Source organism: Leucopleurus acutus (assembly GCF_964270905.1).
Source record: "Leucopleurus acutus genome assembly, chromosome: 18".
NCBI lineage: Eukaryota > Metazoa > Chordata > Mammalia > Artiodactyla > Delphinidae > Leucopleurus > Leucopleurus acutus.
The window spans coordinates 1,288,469-1,316,401 of record NC_139160.1 but is presented as its reverse complement, the minus strand read 5'-3'; the positions used below and the strand labels follow the sequence as shown (position 1 = coordinate 1,316,401).

The 27,933-nt window shown below is 44.6% G+C and overlaps 1 long non-coding RNA gene across 2 annotated transcripts; it reads left to right on the top strand.

The window, feature by feature from the left end:
* LOC309974894 lies at positions 1-14,422 on the top strand. Of its 2 annotated transcripts, none has more exons than XR_014326929.1 (3): positions 1-221; positions 13,019-13,109; positions 13,354-14,422. It is a non-coding gene; the product is annotated as an uncharacterized lncRNA (long non-coding RNA). The 2 variants fall into 2 exon arrangements; XR_014326930.1 differs by having other exon boundaries at positions 12,881-13,109; positions 13,354-13,465.
* Positions 14,423-27,933: the final 13,511 nt, after the last annotated feature.

The following is a 27,933-nucleotide window of genomic DNA, read 5'->3' as shown; positions in this document are numbered from 1 at the left end:
AACCTGGCTCAAGGACAGCCGGAGACGCTACAGGAATATTCCTGGCGGCGTCGTTAAAAAGGACGAAGTCTGGAACCCCCCCCACGTGTCTAAGGCGACGATACTTCAGTGAATTGTGGTAGACCGTGCAGCAGCACAACTGCCCAGCAGCAGTGGGTGGCATACGGCAACCAGGACGAACGGACTGTTGCGGTGGCCAAGACGTTCGTTCGTTTTTCCCGGTAAGCTGTCTCTAGCCGTACCTAGTTGTCTTTCACTTCATTGGAAAGTTTTGTTAGATTGTATGTGACAGCTATCATATCAGCGTGTATTTAAAAAAAGACTTATAAAACTTGGTGAATTTTTGTGTAGCCATCTTACTGTTGAAGATGGAAGAAAAAAAGCAATGTTTTCGGCATGTCATGCTTTATTAGTTCAAGAAAGGTAAAAATGCAGCTGAAACGCACAAAAAGATTTGTGCAGCGTGTGGAGACGGTGCTGTGACGGATCGAACGTGTCAAAAATGGTTTGTAAAATTCCTCGCTCGGGTTAGACCAGTTGAAGTTGATAGCAATCACATTGAGACATTAATGGAGGACAATCAACGTTATACCACGTGGGAGATAGACAGCATACTCAAAATATCCAGATCAAGCGCTGAAAATCCTTTGCACCAGCTGGGTTTTGCGAATCGCTTTGATGTTTGGGTTCCACATAAGTTAAGCGAAAGACACATTACTGACCATATTTCCGCGTGCGATTCTCTACTTAAAGATAACGAAAACATTCCGTTTTTAAAACAAATTGTGACGGGCGATGAAAAGCAGGTAATGTACAATAATGTGGAACGGAAGAGATTGTGGGCAAGCGAAATGAACCACCTCCAACCACACCAACATCACTGGAGTTCATCCAAAGAAGGTGATGTTGTGTATATGGTGGGATTGGAAGGGAGTCCTCTATTATGAGCTCCTTACAGAAAAACCAAACAATTTCAACAACTACTGCTCCCAATTAGACCAACTGAAAGGAGCACTCGAAGAAAAGCGCCTGGAATTAGTCAACAGAAAATGCATACTCTTCCATCAGCATAATGCAAGGCTGCATGTATCTTTGATGACCAGGCAAAAACTGTTATGGCTTGGCTGGGAAGTTCTGATTCATCCGCTGTTTTCACCAGACATTGATTGCACCTTCGGATTTCCATTTATTTTGGTCTTTACAAAATTCTCTTAATGGAAAAAATTTCAATTCCCTGGAAGACTGTGAAAGGCAGCCGGAAGAGTTCTTTGCTCAAAAAGATAAAAAGTTTTGGGAAGATGGAATTATGAAGTTGCCTGAAAAATGGCAGAAGGTAGTGGAACAAAAGGGTGAATAGGTTGTTCAATAAAGTTCTTGGTGAAAATGAAAAATGTGTCTTTTATTTTTGCTTAAAAACGAAGGAACTTTTTGGGCAACCAGTAGCTACACAAAACAGCATGAAATTCGCAAACATAGTTCTGGGTATACGAAGCCAAAGACAAAGGAATATTTACTGTGGGAATCCATTTTAACATCCAGAAGTAGGCAGTACTAAACTATGCTGTTCAGGGTGCATTTCCAGGTGATGTAATTATAAAGAGAAAAGCAATGAAGTAATTACTACAAAAGTCAGAATGGTAGTTACCTCCGAGCAAAGGAGGGGACTGTGATCAGGGAGGGTCAGAGGAGGTGCTTCTGGAGTGTTGAGAACATTCTATTTTTTGACCTAGGTGGTGGTTACTCAGTTGTTTGATTTAAAAGTATTCTTTATAAACAGTGCTTTCGTGTTGTGCATACTCTTCTCCATGAATGTTATTTCTTGCTATTTTTTAAAAATAGCACCTTAAAGAAAAAACGAATGCCTATGAATCAGTAAGGAAAAGACAATCCAATAGAAAAGTGGGAAAAAACATGATAGGCATTTCATAGGAGAGAAAACACAGATTACATGGAAACATGGAAAAGATGCCCAACCTCATGAATAATCATAATGCACATTTAAACCACAATGAGATAACATTTCACTCTACTAGATTGGCGGGAATGTAAAAGTCCAATGACCAAGTGCTGGCAAGGATTTGGAGGAAAGGGAATTATTATGGGCTACTCTCATCCACTTTGGAAAAACCAGCATTACCTAGAAAGACTAGATATGTGCACCCCTTAAGACTCATCTATTGCACTCCTATTAGTATACTGTAGGGGAACTGTTACACATGAGCACCAGGCACCATGTTGAATAATGTTCTAACATCTTTATTCATAATAACTAGAAACAATCTGAATGTCTATGAAGACTGTTTATAAAGTGGAGTACCATAAAGACTTGAAAGTGAACGAATGAATCAACATGCTTTTTGAAAAGGTAGTATAAAAAAAGCAAGTCACAGAAAACACAATAAGATTCAATTTATGAAAAGTTCAAAAATAGGAATGCACCCCCCCAAAAAAAAATACTATATAGGGAAGCAAACACAAGTGTTAAAACTATAACGAGAAGCAAGGGGATGAAAACACTGAATTCAGGACAGTGTTACCTCTGAGAGTAAACTTCATGCAATTTTGAAGGGCATCCAGGGAGTTTCTAAGGCACTAGTAATGTACTCTTTCTCACTAAAAGCGGCGTGGTTTTTCATTCTTCACATTGTAGCTATACATTTTAGATCGTCTTTTATGCATGTGATTTACATCACTGTAAAAACAAAATTTTTTTTAAGTTGGTTAGGGATGGGACCTTGCATGCATTCAACTTTTTAAAGCATGATACTTAAATTTCCTCCCCAGTTCTGATTCCAATATTAAATCTTTTTCAAAACCACCGTAGTATAAAAATACAGACACATGAGGGCACTCTAGTCAATCAGTTAAAGGGAAAACACTGAAACTGAAAATGAAGAACCTCACAACCTTTTATTGGTGATATTGGGGAGGTTTAGTTTCTTAGATAGAAGCTCTCATTTTGAACCTTTCCAAATAATAAGCTCTCATCAAAACAGAATTTCCCAGTACCTTGAGTCAGTGGAACTATAGTTTTATCATAAAACAGTTAAGGTAGTTTTTCAGGCATCCCTTAATCCACCTCACTTGGCCTTCTAGGTCCAGCTCTGAACACACGTTTTAATATTTAAGTATATGCATCCATTCTCCTTTTCTTTAGAATTTACTCAAATGAGTATTACACTTCCAGGTATATACTGAAAAGAATTGAAAGCAGGGACTGAAACAGCTATTTGAACACCAATGTTCATAGCAGCATTGTTCACAATAGTCAAAAAGTGGAAATAACTAAGTGTCAACAGATGAATGGTTATGAATACTATGGAATATTATGCAGCCTCAAAAAGGAATGAAGTGGACTTCCCTGGTGGCACAGTGGTTAACAATCCGCCTGCCGATGCAGGGGACACGGGTTCGATCCCTGGTCCGGGAAGATCCCACATGCCTCAGAGTAACTAAGCCCATGTGCCACAAGTACTGAGCCCACACACCACAACTACTGAAGCCCGTGTGCCTAGAGCCTGTGCTTTGCAACAAAAGAAGCCACTGCAAGTGAGAATCCCGCACACCAAAATGAAGAGTAGCCCTCGTTCTCCGCAACTAGAGAAAGCCTGCGTGCAGCAACGAAGACCCAACACAGCAAAAAATAAATAAATTTTTTTAAAAAAGGAAGTAAATACTGGTACTTGCCACCATAGTGATGAACCTTGAAAACATTATGCCAAGTGAAATAATCCAGACACAGAGGAGCAAATATTGTATGATTCCATTTATATGAGGCACCTATAATTGACAACTTCATAGGTACAAAAAGTAGAATAGAGGTTACCTGGGCCTGGCAGGAGATGGGACTGAGGAGTTATTATTTAGTGGGTACAGAGTTTCTGTTTGGGACAATGAAAATTTCTGGAAAAGGACAGTGGTGATGGTTGCCCAACATTATGAATATACTTACTGTTACTGAATTGTACACCTAAAAATAGTTAAAATCATACATTTTATGTTATATATATTTTACCACAAAACTTTTTTAAAGAGTGAACATTTGAGGTATGTGAAAATAGGTCATCAAGCTTTCTTCACTTTTCCTTTTCTCCCTCTTTCTTTTACATATTCCGGCATTTCAAATTGAGAGAAAGGTAAATTATCCTAATTAAAATCAGAAATATGTAATGTGAAGTTTTACAGAATACTCCTTAATCAGTGACTATAGCTCCATGGCTATTTCTGATGCTGAGGTTAAGGACAGCTTCTGGTGGCAGGAAAATAGGCATTCATGAATATGTACAAAACATGTTTCTGGAAAAGATTTAATAGAATATATTTTTTATAGAATTTTCTGACTCTTGATAAAAGTTGTGGATTGTAAATTTGAACCTCTCTGGGGGCGTTATTAAACTTCTCAAATTTTTCCTTCATGTACATCTGTGGGAGACCAGGTGTATGGCATTTATAAGCACAATATTTATTTATGGGTTTCTATTTCAGAAAAAGGTGTATGTAAACACTCTCAGAAAAGCATCTGCTTGTTACCAAGAGTAGAAAAAAATATATGCATTTCCATAACCATTCCTAGAAGAATTAAGCCTAGAGGCAGTATAATTATTACTTAGAAGATAGGTTGTTTTATATTCCCCTAAAAAGTGTATTTTTTACAAATGAGCATACGTGCCTGCTTGGCATTAGCACTACAAGCAGTGCTGCCGTGAACCAGTCCTGATGTCCCTAAGTGGTCTTGCTGTGTCATCTCTAGTCATTCTTCGCGTTACAGCTAGGGGCGGTTGGTAGCGTTTTTTAAAGGCTACTCCCACTACAACACACTCTGAGGTATGGGATTTGGGAGTCCATTTTTTAAACCCTTCCCTGGTTCTCAGAACCATCTCATTTACAGTACATTTTAAGCCAATGGAACAGAATGACGGGTCACATTTGCTTTTCAGAGAGTTGAAATATCTCTCACTTTTTTAAGTGACCCCCGTTTTAAGCATTTAAGTGATTATATTGAAAATTATTTTTTATATAAATTTTATTTTATTTATTTCTGGCTGTGTTGGGTCTTCATTGCTGCACGTGGGTTTTCTCTAGTTGCGGCGAGCAGGGGCTACTCTTCATTGCGGTACATGGACCCCTCATTGCGGTGGCTTCTCTTGTTGAGGAGCACGGGCTCTAGGTGCGCGGGCTTCAGTAGTTGTGGCAGGCAGGCTCAGTAGTTGTGGCTCGCAGGCTCTAGAGCACAGGCTCAGTGGTTGTGGCGCATGGGCTTAGTTGCTCCACGGCATGTGGGATCTTCCAGGACCAGGGCTCAAACCCTTGTTCCTGGCATTAGCAGGCGGATTATTAACAACTGCGCCACCAGGGAAGCCCCCTGAAAGTGATTTTTAAACAGATATGCTATTCCTCAAGAGTCTGCAGAGTGTCAACAGTGTATTTACCAGAAGCAAGTTGTGGAAGGCAACTAAAAAGCTTAATTAATGCTTAAAAAGCTTAGGCTCTGAAGTTAGATAGATCTTAAGTTTCAACTTCAGCTCAGTCAGTTGCTAGTTGGTTAATCTTGAATCACTTAACTGCTCCAACTCAGATTCCTGATCCATATTAGGATAACAGAATACCAAATAACCTGTTATGAGGAATAAATGCATCTAAAATAGTTGGCATAGTGTCTGCTATATATACTAAGCACTCAACAAATGTGAGCCATTGTAATCACCATCATCATCTTGTAGATTCTGTTTCGTTTTGCAGTGAGGCAAGAGGGACAAAATAAGAGGCTAATTTCCCGTCAACTCCCTCTATTGCCCAAGGGTAAATGATTTCATGAAAACTTCATGAAAAAAATAGCATTGCTGTCATAATTACTTAATTATACATTTCTGGCAATTCACTACCCTGCACATTCAAATAAAGATGTACTAATCTTGGGATTAAGATGGTCCAGTGGTTAAGACTTCACGCTTCCACTGCACAGGGCGTGTGATCAATCCCTGGTTGGGATCTTCATGCCTGGGAAGCGGAACAGCCAAGAAAAATAAAATAAAATTTTAAAAATATTTTTATTTTTTATTTTCATGTGGGAAATGGTGGGGTTTTTTAATATTTATTTATTCTTTTATTTATTTGGCTATGCTGGGTCTTAGTTGAGGCATGCAGGATCTTTTAATTGTGGTATGCAGGATCTAGTTCCCTGACCAGGGATCAAACCTGGGCCTCCTGCATTGGGAGCATGGAGTCTTAACCACTGGGCCACCGGGGAAGTCCCCAAAAAATATTAAAAAAAAAAAAAAAAAGGTTACACATGAAGAAAGATCTCCAGTAATTTATTTGTTAGTTCTTTGGGATTAGGAAATGTATGTGAATAGATTTCTTTGTGGTATTGATGTCCACCATGGCCTGAATATTAAGATTCTGCTTTATATATATGAGACAGTAAAATATGTGTTGAATGCTTAAAGACATTTTAAAGTGCTTAGATAAGTATCCCAGTATCATAGTCTCACCTTTTAGATTTATATGGCAGTAATAATAATAGTATTTAATCATCACTGTATCAGTTATCTTTTTATTGCTGTGTAACAACCACCTGAAAACCTAGAAGCTAAAGTAACAACCATTTTATTTGGGCTGGTCTCAGCTAGGCAGTTCCGGTCTCGCCTGGTTTCCCTCATGTAATTGTGGTTATCTGAGAGCTCAGCTTGGAGGAAGGGGGTTAGGTGGGCTAAGGTACTTCACCTCCCTATCTAGCTGATGGCTATGGCTGTTGTCTGGGCCATGTGTCTTTCACATCGTGGTCTCAGGGTTCCAGTAGAGTCAGACCAGAAGCTGCAAGGCATAGTAAGCACTTGGCTCATTAGCTACACAACTTCACTTTGGCCACATTCGGTTGGCCAAAGCAAGTCACAAAGCCATGCCAAGAATCAAGGAAGTGGAGAAGTAGACTTTACTTCCTGGTCAGTTATAGCTAAGACACACTACAAAAGGGCATGCACGTAGGATGGAGGAATTTATGGCCATTTTTAACAATCTACATGCTAGGCACTTTACACGTTTGCATGCATTATCTCATTTATTTTTCACAACCATCCTATGAGATGTGTATATTATTGAACCTATTTTACAGATGAGAAAACTGAAACACAGGGATGTTATGTAAGTTAACATTTCTATTTGGAAAATGTTTATTAAGAGTTCTTAATGGGGCTTACCTGGTGGTGCAGTGTTTAAGAATCCGCCTGCCAATGTAGGGGACATCGTTTCGAGCCCTGGTCCAGGAAGATTCCACATGCCATGGAGCAACTAAGCCCGTGCGCCACAACTGCTAAAGCCCGTGTGCCACAACTGCTGAAGCCTGTGTGCCACAGCTACTGAAGCCTGCACGCCTAGAGCCCGTGCTCCGCAACCAGAGAAGCCACCACAATGAGAAGCCCGCGCACCGAAACGAAGAGTAGCTCCTGCTCGCTGCAACTAGAGAAAGCCTGCGCACAGCAACCAAGACCCAGCGCAGCCAATAATTAATAAATAAATAAATAAATTTATTTTTTAACAAAAGGTCTTAATGACTAAAACTATGCTGGTAATAGAATGTTACATTTAAAGGAAGCATAAAATATTATAAATAAAGTAATTCAATTATGTTTTTAAAATATATGCACACAAACATTCTGGGAGGAAATATTCAAAAATATTAAAAAATTCTTCTGAGTTGGAAAGTAATGGATAATTGTGATTCAATCTTGTTTTGTTTTCCACATTTTTTATGAGTATATATTAACTTTTAGAAATTAAAAGTAATGTTTAAAAAGTAAATCTCTATAAAAACTCACAAGAAGAAATAGATGATCTGAATAGACCTTTGTCTATTATAATGAATTGAATCAATAACTAATAACCTTCTAAAACAGAAAGCACCAGGCCCACATGGGTTCACTGGTGAATTCTACCAAACGCTTAAGGAAGAAAGTATACAAATTCTTTACAATCTCTTCCAGAAAATAGAAGAAGAGAGAACACTTCTTAACTCATTCTGTAAGGCCAGCATTTCCCTAATACCCAAACCAGACAAAGACATTACAAGAAAGAAAAACAACAGACTAATATTTATCATAAGCATAGATGCAAAAATCCTTAACAAATAATAGCAAATCAAATCCAACAATGTGTAAAGAGTTATACATTATGACCAAGTGGGATTTATCCCAGATAGGCAAATCAGGGGGCATGATGCCTCCAGCTTTATTTTTCTTTCTCAAGATTGCTTGGCTCTTCAGGCTCTTTTGTGGTTCCATACAAATTTTAGGATTGTTTGTTCTATTTCTGTGAAAAATGCCATTGGAATTTTTGTAGGGATTGCTTTTAATCTGTGGATTGCTTTGGGTAGTATGGATATTTTAACAATATTAATTCTTCTAATCCATGAGCATAGAATATTTTTCCATTTAGCTGTGTCTTCTTCAATTTCTTTTCTGAATGTCTTATAGTTTTCAGTATGTACGTCTTTGACCTCCTAGGTTGAATTTATTCCTAGGTATTTTATTCTTTTTGGTGCAATTGTAAATGAGATTGTTTTCTCAATTTCCTCAATGTCTTACAGCTTTCTTTCCAGCTTAAAGAAGCCCCTTTAACATTTCTTTTAAGGCTAGTTTAATGGTGATGAACTCCTTGAGCTTTTGCTTTCTGGAAAACTCTTTATCCTTCAATTCTGAATGATAACTTTGTCAGGTGGAGTATTCTTGGTTGCAAGTTTTTTCCCCTTTCAGCTCTTTGAATATATCATGACACTCCCTCCTGGCCTGAAAAGTTTTTTTCTGCTGAAGAATCTGCTGAGAGTCTTATGGGGGTTCCCTTGTATGTAACAAGTTATTTTTCTCCTTCTGTTTGCTGCTCTGTTGAGTTTCACTGCCTTGTCTTCATGTTCACTGATTCTTTCTACTGCTTCATCTTGTCTGCTGTTGAACCCTTAAGTGTATTTTTCAGTTATTATATTCTTCAGCTCTGTTACTTCTGTTTGATACTTTCTTATATTTTCTATCTCTCTGTTGAAATTTTCACTGTGTTCATCTATTCTTCTCTTCATTTCAGTAAGCATCTTTATGACCATTAGTTTTAACTTTTTATCAGGTAAATTACTTATCTCCGTTTCATTAAGTTTCTTCTGAGATTTTATCTTATTTTTTCATTTGGAACATATTCCTCTGTTTCTTCATTTTGCTTGACTTTCTGTGTTGGTTTCTATACAGTAGGTAAAACAACTACCTCTCCCAGTCTTGAAGGAGCAGCCTCGTGCTGGAGGTGAAATTTGTCATTCAACCCTGCCCCAGCTCTTGGTTGTCTCTCAAATCTTGTGCTTGTCCAAACAGCTTATTATTTTTTTTATTCAAGTATAGTTGACTTACAATGTGTAAATTAATTTCTGCTGTACAGCAAAGTGTTTCAGTTATACATATATATACATTCTTTTTCATATTCTTTTCTATTATGGTTTATCACAGGATATTGAATATAGTTCCCTGTGCTCTACAGTAGGACCTTGTTGTTTATCCATTTTATATATAATAGTTTGCATCTGCTAATCCCAAACTCCCAAACAATCCCTCCCCCCACACCCCTCCCCCTTGGCAACCACAAGTCTGTTCTCTACGTCTGTATGTCTGTTTCTGTTTCGTAGATAAGTTCGTTTGTGTCATTATATGTGTCATACCACATAAAAGTGATATCATGTCATACCACATATAAGTGATATCATATGGTATTTGTCTTTCTCTTTCTGACCTACTTCACCTAGTATGATAATCCCTAGGTCTATCCATGTTGCTGCAAATAGCGTTATTTCATTCTTTTTTATGGCTGAGGAGTAGTCCATTGTATGTATGTACCACATCTTCTTTATCCATTCATCTGTCAATGGACATTTAGGTTGGTTCCGTGTCTTGCCTATTGTAAATAGTGCTGCTATGAACTTTGGGGTGCATGTATCTTTTTGAATTATAGTTTTGTCCAGATATTTGTCCAGAAGTGGGATTGTTGGATCATATGGCAACTCTATTTTTAGCTTTTTGAGGTACCTCCATACTGTTCTCCATACTGTTTTCCACAGTGCCTACACCAATATACATTCCCACCAACAATGCAGGAGTGTTCCCTTTTCTCCACAGCCTCTCCAGCATTTGTTATTTGTAGATTTTTTTTTTTACTTATTTATTTATTTTTATTTTTGGCTGCATTGTGTCTTCATTGCTATGCGCAGGCTTTCTCTAGTTGCGGCAAGAGGGGACTGCTCTTTGTTGCGGTGCACGGGCTTCTCATGGTGGCTTGTTGCAGAGCATGGACTCTAGGCACACAGGCTTCAGTAGTCGTGGCACATAGGCTTAGTAGTTGTGGCTCACAGGCTCAGTAGTTGTGGCACACAGGCTTAGTTGCTCCGCAGCATGTGGGATCTTCCCAGACCAGGGCTTGAATCTGTGTCCCCTGCGTTGGCAGGCAGATTCTTAACCACTGTGCCACCGGGGAAGCCCCTGTAGATTTTTTAATGATGGCCATTCTGACCAGTGTGAGGTGGCAACTCATTGTAGTTTTGATTTACATTTCTCTAATAATTAGCAATGTTGGGTACCTTTTCATGTGCCTGTTGGCCATTTGTATGTCTTCTTTGGAGAAATGTCTATTTAGGTCTTCTGCCCATTGTTGTTGTTTTTTTTTTTTTTTAAATGCCTGCCTAGAAAATGCACAGGCAAGAACTAAGTAAATGAAATTTTTTGTGTGGTTTGTTTTTTATTTAATAAAGGAGGGTTTTCTTTTCTTTTTTTATATTTATTTATTTATTTATTTTTGGCTGCATTGGGTCTTTGTTGCTGCACACAAGCTTTCTCTAGTTGTGGCAAGCGGGGCTACTCTTCGTTGCAGTGCACGGGCTTCTCATTGCGGTGGCTTCTCTTGTTGTGGAGCACGGGCTCTAGGCGCGCAGGCTTCAGTAGTTGCAGCACGTGGGCTCAGTAGTTGTGGCTCATGGGCTTGGTTGCTCCACAGCATGTGGGATCTTCCCAGACCAGGGCTCGAACCCGTGTCCCCTGCATTGGCAGGAGGATTCTCAACCACTGCGCAACCAGGGAAGCCCTTCTGTCCATTTTTTGATTGGGTTGTTTGTTGTTGTTGTGTTGTTGTTGAATTGTATGAGCTGTTTGTGTACCTTGGAAATTAATACTTTGTCAGTCGCATCATTTGCAAATATTTTCTCCCAGTCTGTAGGTTGTCTTTTCATTTTGCTTATGGTTTCCTTTGCTGTACAAAAGCTTGTAAGTTTGATTAGGTCCCATTTGTTTATTTTTGCTTTTATTCCTATTGGGTCGGCAGACTGACCTAAGAAAACATTGGTACAACTTATGTAAGAGAATGTTTTGCCTATGTTTTCTTCTAGGAGTTTTACGGTGTCATGTCTTATATTTAAGTCTTTAAGCTATGTTGAGTTTATTTTTGTATAAGGCGTGAGGGTGTGTTCTCAATTCATTGATTTACATGCAGCTCAAACAGCCTATGATATTTTTACTTGCTCCCAGTAAAAGGCGTGTGCCAAGACCTGCCATGTCCCAAAGGGGAGGGTCTCAGCACCTGGATTCAGGCTGACTGGAAGCCAGACCCTCAGGCAGCAGCTTTTAAAAGAATGCAATGTATACAGCCCTGTGGGACTGCAAGTGTAAGCCCCACTGGCCACCAGAGCCAGGCTATCTGGAGGTGTCCCCTGGGCAGCAGCTGCAAAAACTGGGACTCCAGACGAGCGTATAAGCTCTTCTCTGGGAGATACCAGTGAGCTAGAGAAAGGTAGAGGGAGCATGCCCAAATGATCCACAGCCCACGTTCATTTTGTTTTGTTTTAATAGTGGTCACCCACTATTAAAGTGATATCTTATTATGGCTTAGATTTTTATTTACCTAGTGATTAGTGATGTTGAGCATCTTTTCATATGCTTCTTGGCCAGGTATCTGGGTTTTAAACTGTTATAGAGTGCTGAATTATAGCTGTTTTCAGCCAATCCTCGTGTCTGTTGTAAGACTACATAACAAAAATAGCTCACAAACAATCTAGAGACCAGTGAGCTTTTTAAGGTGCCTCAGAAGTTCAGCCCATGTCACTTCAGTTGGGTTGGAGACCTTCAATATGGCCCAAAGCATGTAGCAGTTCTAGTTCAATCACTGTTTAAGTAAGTGGATGAATACCCAGAAGGATATAAAAGCCTCTTAAAAGAGAAGGAATGTCTTATTACATACAGAAAACTCTAGGCCTACATGGTTCCACTGCTGTATTCTTCCATCCATTTAAGGAAGAAATAAGACCAACTCTACACAAATGTTTCCAGAAAGTAGAACACTTCCCAACTCTTATTATGAGGCTGGCATTGCTCTGATCTCAAAGCCAGACAAACGCTCTCTGCAGAGGGCCCTCAGACCTCCTTCCTAAAGCACACTGACTGGTACCAGTGGGAGCTGACTGGTGAAGCTGGGCCTGGAGCTCAGTGCTGGAAAGGGGGTGGGGAGGTGGTACAGGCTGGGGTGCTGTGGGAGTTCAGTCAGGACGAGCACCCTGAAAGGAGCTTTACAGAAGCGCAAGTTCTCCGGGTCCTGTGTGTGATGCAGCAGGAGGGGCCTCCTTCAGAAGCAGCTCGCTCATGCTGTGCAGTGTCTTTTTCCTTCTTTAAAGTTTATTTTTGTGTCCCGTTGAGTGAAATGCACCTTCCCACTGTACAGAACAGAAGGAATAGTTACTCTGCTTTTTCATCAAATGAGAATTTTTCTGGCAGTTTTGCAGTGATTGACGTGGCTTAGCCATTTTCACACAATTCCTCCCCATTCTTTTTATGCCTGTTTTGTCCTGAGTCCTTAGGTTTCTGTGGCCCCCAAGGTCCATGCACTTGGCCTGCTCCCCTGGCTGTGGAAGAAGAGGGGGCTCCTGCTGTCTCCCCCAGCTCCGTCTGCTGTGCTGCCTGCCAGGTGGAGTGAAGGCCACATGGGACCATCAAAGCCCTTTCCATCATCTTAGATCCTGACCTTCCCATGAAACCTGCCCAGGAGGAGGGGGTGACACCAAGAAGGAGGAGAAAAGCTGGTGGAGTAAATGCTAAGACCTGCAGGTGAGCTTCAAGGAGAGATGTGGGCTGGGACACGGCGGGGACAAGCCCGGAGGTGTGGGCGCCAGGTGCTTGGCCCTCCCTGCTCTTAGCAACTGGCGGTTAAGCAACCACAGGGCTGGGATTTCTGGCAAAGTTTTCTCCATTTTACTCATCTGTGAGGGCTCAGCACTTCTCATGAATTAGTGCATGGAAGGCTCACAAAAACCTTGCCAAGTTATACGACTCTTCTTCCTTTTTCTTTCAGGTGTGGAGACCCTGAGTCCCAGCTGCGAGCCCAAGGATGCAGGCAGGGTCCCAGCGAGGGCGGCTCAAGACGCCTTCCCTTGGCATCCTTGTCATCGCAGCTCAGGAACTGTCCAAGAGCACACAAGGCCGGTCCAAACCCGGACCTAATGCAGGACTCACCCCGCGGGGCACCCACAGGCCCTCAGCGAGGAGCGTGTGCCCCACGGAAGGCTGTACCATGCTTGCCAGGACTGGAGAGGCTGCCTGGAAACACTTTTTTTCCTGCCTTTAGAAATTTGCTTGCACTTTCTAGAAAATATACATTATATATATATTTTTTATATGTAAAAATATAAATACACACACATATTCAGATGTGTCCCTTGAAACTGTGATGCCCGCACGTTAACATTCTCATCTTAAACAGAGAACACTTGGCTTGGGGGTAGAGCTACCTGTATGCTAAATCAGCAGCTGTGGATTGTCTCGCCCCTTAGGTTTCAGATCTGCCTGGCCCTATGAGGCACGAGGTTCCCCTGGGCTTTGATGTCAGAACTTGAGGTGCCCTGTCCCTCCCTCGGGTCCCCACACCCTGGAGCCTCAGCTCCTCCATCTCTGCTTACCTGGCATGAGATGCATAGTGCCCGGGGCAGCTTGGCGCCAATGGACAGAAACTCCTTTAAGCAGCTTCCAGCCTTGGAGGACCCGACAGATCCAACTTTTTCAGTTTTACACTCAATGTGCAAGAATATTGAACATGAATCGTCTTCATTTATCACCCAAGTGAGAAAACATGGGTCTTTTAAAAACCTACCAAATGTAAACTTTTCCTAAGACCTCATCTATACAAAGAAGTAACTACTAGTTGGACTGATCTTTCAAGACCTTTCTCTATGATTACTTATTTCCTGAAATGTTTTATTTTTTATTAAAATAACATGTATTGCACAAAATTCAGAAGAAAATATCAAAGTGAAAGAAGAAATCTTTTGAATTATCCATAACCCTGTGAGGTAGAGTGATAACAACTATGAATATTTTGGTGTTTTTCATTCATTTTGTGTGGATACACATGTATATAAATAAATACGTGCCAATGTGGAATGACATGGTAACATTTATTTGATAATCTTTTTCTAAACATTTCATCAATATATACTACAGAAAAATGCACAACCTCCTTTTTTTTTTTTTTTTTTTTTTTGCAGTACACGGGCCTCTCACTGTTCTGGCCTCTCCCTTTGTGGAGCACAGGCTCAGGACACGCAGGCTCAGCGGCCATGGCTCACAGGCCCAGCCGCTCCGCGGCATATGGGATCTTCCCGGACTGGGCCACGAACTCGTGTCCCCTGTATCGGCAGGCGGACTCTCAACCACTGCGCCACCAGGGAAGCCCACAACCTCCTTTTATATGCAATACATGACAATCATCTTAACCTAGCATTAAATCCTCTTGTATAGCAGAGTGTAGATTTCCTCTGTGAACCTGCTGCCTCTCCGGGATTCCGGAATTGCCTGAGGTCAAACAACCTTCTGATATGAGTTTCAGTTCTTCAGTAAGATGTTTTCTTTCTTTTTTTTTTTTTTTTGGCCTTGCCACGCGACTTGCAGGATCTTGGTTCCCCGACCAGGGATTGAACCTGCGCCCTCAGCACCTCAGCAGTGAAAGCACGGAGTCCTAACCACTGGACTTCCAGGGAATTCTCCAGTAGGACTCTTATTTCAAGGTCCTGCACACTCTCCCAGGTCATCTATGGAAACTCATGGGCCTTAGGACCACCTGTATCAGGACCCTGGGGCTCTTGATTAAAATGCAGATTCTTGAGTTCCCACCTCAGCCTTGCTGAATAAGAATGTCTGGGTTTGGGGCCCAGGAATCTTCATTTTAAATAAGCCCATCTAGAAATTCTTATGAGCATTAAAGTGTGAGTGATCCTGGCCTTTGCCCACATTAATGTGAGCATTCCTTCTTGGGGTGTTGTTTTCCAGAATGGTTGAGGAGGTATAGCCCTCGCATTCTTCATGAAAGGGGCTTTGTGTTCCTCAGTGACGCCTAGATTGTACGGTCTCTGCTTAACAGGAGGTTGTGTGGAGATGAGATGCCTTGGTGGCGGGGGAGACGAGCCGGCTGCATTACCTACTCAACCACTTTCACTCCTCGGAGCCTGGATTTTCTCGCTGCAAAACGGTGGTGAAAATAATTATCTCATGGGGTTGCTCCAAGGATTGCATGAGATAATGTTTGGGAACGTCTCTGCAAACCAAAATCTGCTCTACAATATTATTCTTGTTATCCACAGCTCAACACTTTTCCCTCTCAGCCATGGGGGGTCCTGGTTAACCATTGCTCCTACACGTGTGATGCCCTTATACAGTAGCCACTAGCCACCTGTGACTTGAACATTTAAAATGTGGATAGTCTGGGGGATTCCCTGGCACTCCAGTGGTTAGGACTCCGCGCTTCCACTGCAGGGAGCCTGGGTTCGATACCTGGTCGGGGAACTAAGATCCCACATGCCGTGCAGTGTGGCCAAAAGAAAAAAAAAGTGACTAGTCTGAATATTGTTAGGGTTTTTTAAAATATTTATTGAAATAGAGTTGATTTACAAAGTTGCATTAGTTTCAGGTATACAGCAAAGTGATTCAGTTATACCTATATATATATATGTATATGTTCTTTTTTAGATTATTTTCCATTATAGGTTATTACAAGATATTGAATATCGTTCCCTGTATTATATAGTAGATCCTTGTTGGTTATCTGTTTTATATATACTAGTGTGTACCTGTTAATCCCAAACTCATAATTTATCCCTCCCCCCCTTTCCCCTTTGGTAACCATAAGTTTGTTTTCTATGTCTATGAGTCTGTTTCTGTTTCATAAATAAGTTCATTTGTATCATTTTTTTAGATTCCGCATATAAGTGATATCGTATGATACTTGTCTTTCTCTGTCTGACTTCACATAGTATGATAATCTTTAGGTTCATCTGTTGCTGCAAATGGCATTATTTCATTCTTTTTTATGGCTGAGTAGTATTCCATTATATATATGTACCACATCTTCTTTATCCATTCATCTGTCAATGGACATTTAGGTTGCTTCCATGTCTTGGCTATTGGACATAGTGCTGCTATGAACATTGGGCTACATGTATCTTTTTTTTTTGAATTTATTTTTGGCTATGTTGGGTCTTCGCTGCTGCCCACAGGCTTTCTCTAGTTGCAGCGAGCGGGGGCCACTCCTCGTTGCAGTGTGCAGGCGTCTCACTGCGATGGCCTCTCTTGTTGCGGAGCACGGGCTCCAGGCGAGCAGGCTTCAGTAGTTGTGGTGCACGGGCTTCAGTAGCTGTGGCTCGTGGGCTCTAGAGCACAGGCTCAGTAGCTGTGGCACACAGGCTTAGTTGCTCCATGGCATGTGGGATCTTCCGGGACCAGGGCTCAAACCCATGTCCCCTGCATTGGCAGGCGGATTCTTAACCTCTGCGCCACCAGGAAAGCCCTGTCTTTTCGCATTATAGTTTTCTCCAGATATATGCCCACGATTGGGATTGTTGGATCGTATGGAAGTTCTATTTTTAGTTTTTTAAGGAACCTTCATACTGTTCTCCATAGTGGCTGCACCAGCTTACATCTGCACCAACAGTGTAGAAGGGTCCCCTTTTCACCACACCCTCTCCAGCATCTGTTATTTGTAGATTTTTTGATGATGGCCATTCTGACTGGTGTGAGGTGATACCTCATTGTGGTTTTGATTTGCATTTCTCTAGTAATTAGCAGTGTTGAGCATTTTTTCGAGTGCCTGTTGGCCATCTGTATGTCTTCTTTGGAGAAATGTCTATTTAGATCTTTTGTCCATTTTTTGATTGGATTGTTTGTTTTTTGGGTTATTGAGATGTATGAGCTGTTTGTATATTTTGGCAATTAATCCCTTGTTGGCTGCATCATTCGCAAATATTTGCTCCCATTCCATATGTTGTCTTTTTGTTTGGTTTATGGTTTCCTTTGGTCTGAATATTATAATAGATATACTGTAAGTTAAAATACACACCAGACTTTGAAGACTCAGTGCAAAAAAAACAGAAAGTAAATATCTCAATAAATTTTTAATATTGACTACATGTTGAAATAGCATTTGGAGTTAAGAAAAATATATAATTAAAATCTATTTCACTTTTTTTCATTTTTTCTAATATGTGATTTGCACTATATTTTTGTGGGTCATGCTTTTCTAGAGACCTTTTCAATAAAATACGTGAAGTAAAATGCACAAGTAAAAAAGAAGGATGTCAATAAGTAAGAAAACAACCAACCCAATTTTAAAAATGGGCCGAAGACCTTAACAGACATCTCAGCAAAGAAGACATACAGATGGCAAAGAAGCCTATGAAGAGATGGTCCACATCACGTCATCAGAGAAATGCAAATTAAAACAATGAGATACCACTCCACCCCTACGAGAAGGGCCAAAATTCAGAACACCGACCACACCCAATGCCGGCGAGGATGTGGGGCAGCAAGCGCTCTGGTCGCTGGTGGCGGGAACGCAGGGTGGTGCAGCCCCTTGGGAAGACCGTTTGTGCACCCCTCCTCGAAGCTGCCGGCCCGGCCGGGCTCCCGAGCGGCAGTCAAAGCACCACAGTCAGGAACCTGCACACGACAGGCCTGACTGGCCGGAAGCTGGACTGACCAGGGGCACCTCCGTTTTCTGGTGGATCTGTCTCATCAGATAACGTAACGAAGATGTTTCAGAGTATTTGAAAATGGGTTGGAATAACCTTGAACTACTAACACAGCATGCTCTGTACAGTGATTATAGTCGTCCCTCTGGAGTCACCAAGCCGTTGAGTTGTAAACGTGAGGGAAAGAGTTCCACGTGGGTGTGTGACAAGTCAGCATTTGTATTTTACACAATTAAATGGAAAAAATAAATTTTTAAAAAGTCTTTAAAGGAGAAGAAGAATGTGTTGGCCTGAAGGAGTAATTGGCCTAAGAGTAGGGTAATGTTATAATTTCATATTCTCAGCCCTGCCGGCCAGGGCAGTGGAATCACAGAGCACTCTGTCCTAAGCGTTATCAGGAGGCCGAGGGAGGGGACAGAGACCCAGGCTTCATGAAGTCATTTTAAGGAAGTGATAGCTACATAGTAGAAAACATGACTGAGGCCCAGGGAAGGTGAGGTGCCGGTCGCTGCTAAGGCCAGAGTCCAGTGCACAGCATTCTCTCGAGGGCGGCTGTTAGGAGACTTTTTTATTATTAATTAATTAATTAATTTTTGGCTGCGTTGGGTCTTCGTTGCCGTGTGTGGGCTTTCTCTAGTTGTGGCAAGCGGGGGCTATTCTTCGTTGCGGTACACGGGCTTCTCATTGCGGTGGCTTCTCGTTACGGAGCATGGGCTCTAGGCACGTGGGCTTCAGTAGTTGTGGCACGTGGGCTCAGTAGTTGTGGCTCGCGGGCTCTAGAGCACAGCCTCAGTAGCTGTGGCACACGGGCTTAGTTGCTCCGCGGCATGTGGGAGCTTCCTGGACCAGGGCTCGAACCCGTGTCCCCTACATTGGCAGGCGGATTCTCAACCACTGCGCCACCAGGGAAGCCCCGTAATTCACCTTAAAATACTCCAGTGCAGCCGGTGTGATATCACGTGTGTGCCAATCAGCTTCACATCTAATTCTGAGAATGTGCAGCCAACCGCCTGCTACCAGCACTAAAACACAGCTCAGCCATCACCGGCGTGAGCCACCCACAAGGCAGCTCAGTCTCCGTTCTGTGTGCTCAGGGAGACGGCTGCACAGCACCTAGGGCCTTCCAGAAAAGGCGACTCTCAGGTAGATCGGTGCACAAATGGACTTACCCACCAAACAGAAACAGAATCACAGACACAGAGAACAGACCTGTGGTCGCCAAGGGGGAGGGGCTTGGGGGAGGGACGGACTGGAAAGTTGGAGTCAGCAGATGCAAACTAGTATATAAAGGATGGATAAACAACAAAGTCCCACTGTACAGCACAGGGAACTATATTCAATATCCTGTGATAAACCATCATGGAAAAGAATATAAAAAAGAACGTATATAGAGACTTTCCTGGAGGTCCAGTGGTTATGACACCACGCTTCCACTGCAGGGGGCACAGGTTTGATTTCCAGTCAGGGAACTAAGATCCTATATGCTGCACGGTGCAGCCAAAAACAACCGAAAAAAACAAACAAAAAGAATGTATATATGTATAACTGAGTCACTTTGCTGTACAGCAGAAATTAACAGTGTAAATCAAACTATACTTCAATAAAATTAAAAAAACAAAACAAAAAACAGATCAGTGGCCACCCGGGGCTCGAAGCTACTATGAAGGGGCTTAACGAACGTTTTATATCATAGGAAAAGTTCTATATCTTGACTGTGGTGCCCAGCTTAGATATTTGTCTAAACTCACAGAGGGGAGTTCCCTGGTGGCCTAGAGGCTAGGACTTGGTGCCTTCACTGCCGAGGGCCCAGGTTCAATCCCTGGTTGGGGAACTGAGATCCCACAAGCTGCACGGCCAAAAACTTAAACAAACTCATAGAACCCTATACTGAAAAGGGAGGTTTTTGCTATATGTAAATTATATTTCAGTAAACTTAAAAAGACTGCACAGTCCACATTTCACTGTAAATTTTACTTCAAAGAATCCATTTTGGAATACTGGCGTCTAGTTGATGTCCTGTTGGCACGTTTAGGGGTGCTGGGCTGAGGCCTGCCACCTGCCCCGAAATGTAGCAGAAGTGAGAGGGAGGGGGGGAAGGTCAGACACAGATGTGCACAGACATGCAACAAAGTAAATGTGGCAAAACTTTCAGGTAGCACCAAGGTCTGTGGTTCCCTAAGTGCTGTGCCAGACCGGCAGCAGAGCCTCACCTAGAAGCTTGTTAGAAATGCGTATTTTCAGCCCAGAGCCGCTGCTGAATCAGAACTGGAGGGAGGCCCCACCCCATGGGTTTTCACAAACCTCGGAGGTGATTCCGACGCAGGCTGCAGTCTGAGAACCGTCGATTAGAGGCTGGTGTGTTGGTGTTCGTCGTACAGTTCTTCCGAGTTTTCTGCACGTTTTGAAAATCTTCATAACGAAGTGTTGGGGCAGAGACTGTGTAGCCTGGAAGCTGGCCCCCGGCACTGACTCAGGAAGGGACACCCTCAGGGCGGGGCTGTCGCCAGCCCTCCAATGACTCCATCAACAGCCTGGGCTTCTCTCATCAGCGTCCTGGCCGTCCAAAACGGGGTTTTGTGGGTAGAAGTGGTGTCTTGTTACTTAGCACTATAAATGCCAAAAATGGGCTCGCGTTGGTGAAATTAAAGGTATTTAAGTAGGGATCGGTCAGACTGCCAGAGCAGGCATGGGAGTGTGGAGGCCCGTGGCCTGTGCCCCTCAGGCTGGGCCTGGGGTGGGGCCTCATGGGGGCTCAGCCTTTGCAGCTCAGGAATGTTGCATCCGCGGGTGTCGGGCCGACAGACTTGCAGGCAGGGGACTGAGAGCAGGCATTTCTTTGAGCCTCCAGAACAGGTTGTAGGAGCCATTCTGTGCCTGTGTTCTAACCAGTGTCTCGTAAATGCCTGTTTGTATCTGAATCCAGTCTGAGACTCACTTTCATTTTGACCCAGGGGTGAGATGTGGGTGGGCCTCACTCCAACCACTTCAAAATTCTGTGTCCGGGGCTCCCCTGGGGGCGCAGAGTTTGAGAACCCGCCTGCCAGCGCAGGGGACACGGGGTTGAGCCCTGGCCCGGGAAGATCCCACACGCCGCGGAGCAACCAAGCCCGTGCGCCACAACTACTGAGCCTGCGCTCTAGAGCCCGCGAGCCACAGCTACTGAAGCCCGCGCGCCGCAATAAGAGAAGCCACTGCAATAAGAAGCCCGCGCACCACAACAAAGAGCAGCCCCCAGTCGCCACAACTAGAGAAAGCCCGCGAGCAGCAAGGAAGACCCAACGCAACCAAAAAAAAAAAAATGTTCTGGCAGCCGTCACCCCCCAAAGGAACAGAGGGGCTGTGTGTGACCACATGAACTCAGACCAGGTGTAGCAGCAGGGGACCGATCACTTGATAGCTGGATGGTTCAGGAAACGTCATGTGGTTGCCTGACCACAAGTTCAGCCATTTGCCGTCAGTACTTCAGGAATTCCTTCTTAATTAGTCATTGCAGGCATCTATGGCTTCTAGACTTTCTTTGATTCCTGGTTAGCCTTCACTACAGCCTTCTTTTGTTAGCAGGACTTGTCCTTTTTCTCCAAATTTTGCAAAATAGTTACTGATTACTCCAGAAAGCTCATTCCACGTGGAAGGAAATCTAATGACGTGAGATGTATCGTGATCACCCCTAACATTTCATTCTGCAGTGAGCCTCTTTCCAGGCTGGCCCTTCGTGCGGGGGATACTAGTCCAGGGCTCCTCACCTGAGGGTCACAGATCCCAAAAGTCTGTGGATGGAACTCAAGAGACTTGTGAACTTGGACGGGGAAAAGTTACATCTTCATCTTCTCCAACTTCGAACTGAAACTTAGCATTTCCTTCCAATTACAAATGTGGGCAGCATGATACAGGCAGGCCAGCAGAACCTGTGCCTTTGTCTCCAGTAGAAATCAGAGATATTTTCACATCACATGACAATTTTGTAGTTATTCTTGAAAGACCATTTATGGTCATCACTGCTTCAAAACTAGGGAGGTTGTTAGATCTGCCAACCGATCTTAATGCATGAATGAAGAAACATATATATTACTATATCACCAGATTTCTAAAATATTTGATCACTGTATTTCAATAAAACAGGTTTCCTTTGGAATCATATGTATTTTATTTTATGCCTTAGAAAATATTCTGAGAAGGAGTCCACTGGCTTCCCCAGACTGTTAAAGAAGTTCCTGCCTCAAAAAAGATGAAAAATATCCTGCTTAGCCAGATTGAGAGATGTTATTTATTTCTGAAATTTATTTCTGAAACATGTGAGGGTTGGAAACCCACCCCCACCATGGCTCTCAGGGCACTGCCAGCCCGACTTCAACAATTGCTCGGAATTCAAAGGAGCTGAAGGGAGGCGAGGTGGCCAAGGGCAGGGCAGTGGAAACAACACTTGCTTAGGGACCAGCCCTCCCATCTGGGCCTGGGGATTTGCTGGTATTTCATCATCACGGTGACAGCCTTTGCTCTTAAAGATAATAATCTTCAGATTCCTCAGTTTTGGTGTGAGCCTCAGTATTTTCAGTGGCTCCAAAACAAAAGTAGATTTACTGCAAATGTACTGCATAGTTTTCAGTGAAGCTCAACCTTGGCCCGTTGTACAGAAACGCATGAAACGGCCCCTGCTTTGCTGGCTATAAAACCCAACTGGAAGCTGTTCCAAGCTCAGGAGGAAGAGGGTTGTTTAATAAGGAGGAACAGGACGGGAGAGCCCTGTCAACTCTCTTAGAGACGCTGAGAAGACGGGCACTGGCCGCCGGCACGCTCTGGTCATAGTACACAGGGAGCCAGATCTGGATTGGAAACCTGGCTTAGCCGCTTACTCACTAGATTTGGGGCGAATTAAAGTCTTTGAGCCTCCTTTTCGTCTCTGTGAAATGCAGTTTATCAGTGGATATTTTAACTTTCACTGATTCCACTAAACTACACCACTTCCACCAAAACATGACTGTGAAGCCAAGCATAAATGGCTGAGCCCGTTTTGAAACCAGTATTCCACTTGTTAATGCCTTTTGTCCTATCACGTGCCACGTGTTTAAGAATAAATTGTCTTCAAACCAAATGTCAGTCAACTGTGCAATGTCACACAGACCAATTTTTTGTCTTTTACATGGAAATAACAGTTCAATAGTAACAGATACTTTTTTTTAGAATACAATAAAGAATATTTAATTCTTCCTTCTCGATCACAGGGGTGAAATGATAGGTCTCTGAGCCTAATTCTCGGGAACTATCTTAAAATCATTTTTCCAAGCCCCCAGGCCTCTCACCGGAGCGGGCCGCCTAGCACCTCGTTTGTGTTTTCCACAGCTGCCCTCTTTTGAACGTCAGATCCCAGCTGTGACGCCCCGTGAGCATTCAGCCCTTGCTCTGTTAGTCTCCTGTCCTGACGCTGCTCTGTAAATAGCGCCCCGTTATGATTCCTCTTCCACGTGGGTGGCGGGGTGTCCCTCCATCAGCCCTTTGTGTTCGTTCTCTTCGAGCCCTTGGCACAAGAGTGCTCAGCGGACACTACCGGCTGCCACGCAGTCCTGTCCCACCTGTCCCACCTGTCCCGCTCAACAGCGCACCCACGGAAACGGAGTGTTACACGACTGTGCGATCCTGGGCCTTTTAAACAATACAGTAACCTGCGTCACCCAGACCTGTGCTCAGCGTTTAGCATTGGAATCACAAAGGCAACTTCAGATATGAAACCTGTTCTCAGCTGAGCAGAAAAGTACTTGTTTCTCACACAGATGAACCCCATGCGTCAGTGTTTTGCCAGTTGTGCTCTTTGCAGCGCTGACGTGTGACGACCTCACTGCACAGTAACGCCCAGCACTGCCAGGGAATTCTCAGGGCTGAGAGCCCCTCGGACTGCCCTCTGGGTTCAGGTGGCCCACGTGGCACTTTAGACCATGCCCGTTAGGAGAGCTGTTTCCTGGAAGCGAAAGGGCAGCTTCCTCCACGCAGTCCTCACGGTGGGGGTATTGCTCCTCTTGGGGAAGAAACTGAAGTCAGTTGACCATCTCTCTTCACCCCTAGTCTCAGGTTCCTGACATTCTGAGAGGTTTTCAGTGACACATTCCGATGGGTGTGTGACCTGCCCACACGGGGTGTGGCCTCGGAGTCCCCCTCTGAACCAGCCTGACCTCCGTTTCCAGCTGAGATGGAGGCCATTTTGTGTGTGTGCACGCGTGCGTGTGTGTTTGACAAACGATAGGGCTCGACTTTGATCAATTCAGCTAATTATGCAATGAGTGTAAAAACACTCAAAACAAGGTGGAGTGGTGACATAATACTATCGGATGTCAACAAGTTCAAAGTCATCTGCATGTTCCCCGTCTAACCTGTAACCCCACGTTTCTTCTCTTTGCATAAGAGCATTAAAAGAAAACTAGGACTATCCCTGAACCAGAACCCTGAATTTCAGAGACCGACCATAACATGTCGCTCTGCTCTCACCAAACAAAATACTTGTCAGGCCTTAAAATGGCTGAGAGTTAATTCCACAGCTGGCAGCTGTGATGTTCACCCTGTGGTATTCCTTCCTGAGGTTAGGGAAATTCCATTCAAAGTCCCCAGATTCTTCTATTTTTTTCAGTATGTACAGCATGTAGAATTTAATATAGCTCAATCGTTTTACAAAACAAAATTCACTATCTATAGGATGTTGGTCACAAAATCATCATAAATGCCTTTTTTAGATTTTCTGATCATGATTCCTAAGAATGCACAGCTGTGGGCTGTAACTGGGAGCAGACGGCGCTGTTACCTTCTGTAGAAATTCACTTCCCTCCCCAAATGTGACATTAATAATTTGATTCATTAGATGGAAAACTGACAGAAAGATTATTGGCTTTACCCTCCCTTCTAAATAAGATGTTCTTTTCCCTCTTGATATTTGGTAAGCTCCAGCTCTTCAGGATTTTTCCTTGGATAAAAGTTTCAACAAACACCTACCGTATGCTGGGGACTTCACACGTATGTCTCTCTCATTTGGTTCTCATGACACCATGCGACAGAAGTGAATCCCTACTCTATAAAGGAGGAAACCAGGGCTGTGAAAAGTTCCAAGAAACTGGGTCAAGATCTCATTACTAACCAGATCCGTTGGCTCCAAAGGCTGGGTCTTTCCAGTCCACTCAGCTGCCTCCTGGACCAGAGGTCATGTGCTTGCAATCCAGGATCAGGGAAGGCTTCCTGGAGGAGGTGGCAGGATGGGGAGCTGATTCAAGATCAGGGTGATGGAGCTTTCAGAGCAATGAGTGGGAAAAAGAATTAAGGATCAAAATCACAAGGAAAATAATTAGAAACACAACGTACACATAGCATTCCTGGGCACCTGCTAATCACCCCGTTGGACAGCAGTTAACTTAAATCGTTCTACCAGATTTATTGGTCACTGCCCATGTGCCAGCCCCTGTTCTCGGCGCTGAGGATGGAACTAAGGCTGAATGGTTCCAGCGCTGTTGGCCGCAGTGGGGTAAGGGCTCTCCTTCCTTCGCCTTCACCTACTAATCCATCCACCCCTGCCTTTTCCAGGAGCCTCGGAAGCGCGTCCAGGGCGCGTCCAGGACGCAAAGCTCAGACAGAAGCCTGGCAGCGGAGCAGCGCGAGGAGGGTCTGTCTGTCCTGAGCTGTCACCGGGGTGGGGGTGGGGGTGTCACGGGAAAGGACCCGCCGGCGCCTGACCAGATCCTGGTCCACTGGTCCACTGTCTGCGCCTTTGACCGCGCCTGGCCCCGGTTCCGCGCCCCCGCCCCCGCCTTGCCCGCATCCCAGCGGCATCCCGTCCCTGGGGATGGGGGAGGGCTCTTCCCAGCTACCTTGGCTCCACGCGGCCCGGGAACAGGCGCCCCAGGGTGGGGACAGAGCCCGAGGGGCCACCGGCCGCGGAAGGAGCGGGCGCCCGTGACTCTGGCCCGTCCCCTCCCTCTACGCCTCGCTGGCCTCCACGCACCGCCCCGTCGGGTAAGACTCGGAACCAGCCAGCCCGCCAGAGTTTGGTTTCCAGATGGGTTTTGTTTCGTCAGCAAAGTGTTTTCTCAAAAACGGACTCTGCAAATTTCTAGGCGAGTCGCGCCTGCCGCCGCGGGTCGGATATGGTTCCTTCCTCGGGGGGCCTCACCTGGTGGTCCTCGCAGGTACCTGCCCCTCCTGAGCCGCTTGGCAACCCTGAGGCCAAGCTGGGCCCATCCCGCGTCAGCAGCCCCCTCGTCCTCCGAGCCCGCAGCTGTGGTTGGCGGAGGCTTCAGACAAAGGCCGCGACAGCAAATACCGGGGCTCTGCTGGCGACACCGTGTCCCTCACAACTGCTGCCGTAGGGCAAAAGCGGCCACAGACAGCACCGAACGGGTGCGCGTCACCGTGTCCCCCAAAAGCTTCATTCACAGACACTGAATGACGGGTTGCATATCATTTTCACGAGTCATGAAATATTCTTTTTCTGATTTTCTCCCCCAATCATTGAAAAATGTAAACACCATTCTTAGCTCATGGACCACATAAGAACCGGTGGTGGGACAGACCTGGCCCGCGGGCCACGGTTTGCTGACCCCTTGTACAGGGTGAGTTGTGTTCCTCCAGAATTCCTGTTGGAGTCCTCAGCCCCAGGACCTCAGACTGTGACCTCATTTGGAGAGAGGGTCCTTGCAGAGGAAATCAAGCTGAAATGAGGTCTTTAGGGCGGGCCCTAGGCCACGTGATTATCTGTCCGTACACACAGGGGAAGTCTGAACACAGACACAGACAGAGGAAAATGGTGTGGAGACCCCCGCGGCCACCGAAGCTGGGAGAGTGGCCTGGCACACACTGTCCCACGGCCATCAGTGGGACCCAGCTCTGCGGACACCTTGACGGCACACCGCCAGCCTCCAGGACTGAGAGCCAGGAATTTCCCTCGTTTGAGCCCCCAGCGTGCGGTGCTCTGTTAGACAGCCCCGCAAACCGCTCCAGCCCTGGCCTCCACTCTTCCCCACCAGCCCTGCCATCCGCTGTCCACACAGAGGTGTCCAGAGGCCATGTCCCTCCTCAGTGTGGACCTTCTCAGTGACTCCCGTTGCTCTTGGGTAGATGAGGCGCACCGCCTCGCCCCTCCCGGAGGCCCAGCGGCCGTCGCGCCTTCCTCCACGGCGCCTCTCAGGGCTGTGTGATGACCACTCCTGCCTGGGCCCCTTCCGCCGTAAAAATTACAATGCTATTTATACCCGTGTATGATCCAGGCTGGACTTACTGTTATACATTCATTGTTAGTACATTCACATTTTTCTTCTGATTTTAAAACACTCAAAATTAAAACATTTCTTTGGGGCCTGGGCCCGATGGTGAGGCTCACGGGGGATGTGAGGGGGATCTAGGTCACCAGCGTCCTCCCTCACGCCGGCCCCTCCAACTAAACATACCGCTCGGTGAAAACAGTACTGCTCTGCAAAAGCAGCTTGGGGACAAGTCCCCACCCTTACTCAAGCCGACTGGGTGCCCTACCAGCGCCACCAAGAGGGAGGCTGTTTGGTGAAGAAAATGGAGGGGTGTCCTCTAGCAAGAGCGGTGAAAGCTTCCCCCCCAGGCAGCCTGTCCCCCGGCACCCCGCAGATTCTCGAGCCTCAGGGCCTGGGTTGCCGTGTGCGCCCACCCTCCCTGCCCCGTGCCTGGCTAGCGCCACTCCCTCTGGCGCTCAGAGGCCACTTCCTGGGGAAGGCCAGACCCCACGTGATTTGGTTGGAAGTTCACCTCCTGGAGGCTGTAAATTCTACGATGACAGGGTCCTGTCTGGTTTGCTCACCATGGTGATCTCAGCATCCAGCACTGTGCCTGGAATTCAGCGCACATGTGGTGGATGAATGAACGAAAAAATATTTATGATTCCTGAAATTCCACCTAAAGAGATTCAGTCATTGGAACCTTAA